The following is a 1861-nucleotide window of genomic DNA, read 5'->3' as shown; positions in this document are numbered from 1 at the left end:
CTGCTGAGGCAGTCCATGCCTGAAGGACAACCAGTCTCCACACAAGTTGAAGGTCTACTCACTGGTTCAGGTTAGACAAGTAAAAAATAAACAGACAAGTTAGAACTCAAAGTTGTTGATCAAACTGTTAATGTTTTTGCATTATTTCTATTACACATTTTACTCACTTCAAAAAGCAATCTTCCATGTTTTTTTTTTAGAACTCAGTGATATTTGACACTTTCCAGTGCAGGGCAAACTTAGCCTAATCCTTCCCATTTCCTCTTCACTTTGATATTTAAGGATAATAATGTATTTTCTTCCAACTGCCTTTGGGTCAAAATGACCCATGAAGCGTCAGTCTTAGTGTAAGGACTGAGGCTTCATGGGTCTGGGTCTGGGTTTTTTTTTTTTTCGCTTGGCCTCCAGAGGATTCGGACACTTTTGCTCTCTCTCCCAAACCTGTCCCTCCTTCCCTGCTTTGCARCTTTTCCAAGCCTTTCTTCTACCTATCATCTGAAAACAAAAGGAATTATGGATTTGGTCAACTGGTCTCTGAGTTCAGTCAATACTATTTTTTCCACACGTAGAATGGAGCATGGGGAGCGCAGCTGTCCCAGTGGAATGGTGGCGGCTGGTCTGGTCGCTTGTTCTTGGGGGTGGAACCTGATCTGTTTGGCCCCGCTTTCATTCGAAGACGTCGAAGATCTGTTCATATTTGGATTTATGATAACTGGATTCCTGCTCATCGGCTGTGGAGGAGTCCTGGCTTATCGGAAAATGAAAGCGATCCTGACAGTAGTCCAAGCCTGTGTGAAGCTGTCAGGAATCTTGGATGAAGTCTCCTGTTCTGGAAACCCACAGACTCAAATGTTGGGGGATATAAGTCGCAAACTGGACGTGATTCTGACAAGAATCACAGTTCAGCAGCGTGCCCGTGAGGAGTAAGAGTACACCTGGGTTAAGTTTCAGTCGGAAAGAGAGGTGAGGAGGTAATGAAATTCAGAACATTGGCTTTTTCGCCATCACAGAGATGCAGTTAAAGACTGAAAGCAGCGAGAAAATCAAGGCTGCTTGTCCCAAACAAATATGTTTATCTTTTGGATCCTTGCAGCTGCTGACCTTGTCGGCAGTTTCAAAACTCCCCTGGATGACACGTGATATAGAGACTTGACTCCCCATCCCCTAACCGTTTTATCCGTGGGTGGATCAGTCTGAAGGCCACGATGGGTGGAGACAGAGAAACTGAACTTTGGTGATTAGTGCTTTTGTTGATAACAACTTGTTTTTTGGACTCTGAAGGTCTTTGATTGGTTCCAGCACGGAGTATTTCCCTGAAACGTCACTGGCTCTTTTGTATCCTACCCCGTACCATGTGTTTGAGCCCCAGCCCCCTCCCTTTTCTTAGCTGCCTTGCACTATATGAGAGCGGTTTTTTTAGCGTATGATCCTGTGTTTCTGTGAAAACATAAGATCAGAGCATTTTTTTTAACTCATTCTTCCTACTGTGTGTATTCCAAGCTTTTTAAGGTAGTGCGACCCCTACTGGTTGCCACATGACCTGAACACCTGTTACACCATGTTTTGTCATGTATGTGTCTTCTTGAATGGGTGTGTTTAAACGTAATTTCACTGAGCAAACAATGACAATAAAGGCTTTCATCATCATCATCATCATCATCATCATCAATCATAATCATGTTGACACAAGGGCTGCAGGATGTTTAAGGTCCAACAATTTTTAAACGATCCAGTTTGTCAACTTTGTTAGATTTGTCTACCAGGGTTATTGAAATGCAGTAGGAAATTTGTTTTTTTTCTTACCAGTTAATGCTGTGATGCTGACCCCACTGCTTCTGACGTTCTCAAACACAGAGAAGAC

At 43.1% G+C, this 1861-nt stretch overlaps 1 protein-coding gene across 1 annotated transcript in view; it reads right to left on the bottom strand.

Annotated features, from left to right (window-relative positions):
• Positions 1-1861, bottom strand: part of LOC106525002 (fibronectin) — an 8395-nt gene that overhangs the window by 4320 nt on the left and 2214 nt on the right. The gene's annotated exons all lie outside the window — the stretch shown is intronic.

The sequence above is a fragment of the Austrofundulus limnaeus genome, unplaced genomic scaffold (genome assembly GCF_001266775.1).
Source record: "Austrofundulus limnaeus strain Quisiro unplaced genomic scaffold, Austrofundulus_limnaeus-1.0 Scaffold208, whole genome shotgun sequence".
Taxonomy (NCBI): Eukaryota; Metazoa; Chordata; class Actinopteri; order Cyprinodontiformes; family Rivulidae; genus Austrofundulus; species Austrofundulus limnaeus.
The sequence above is the reverse complement of the archived record's forward strand: the minus strand, read 5'-3'. Positions and strand labels throughout refer to the sequence as shown.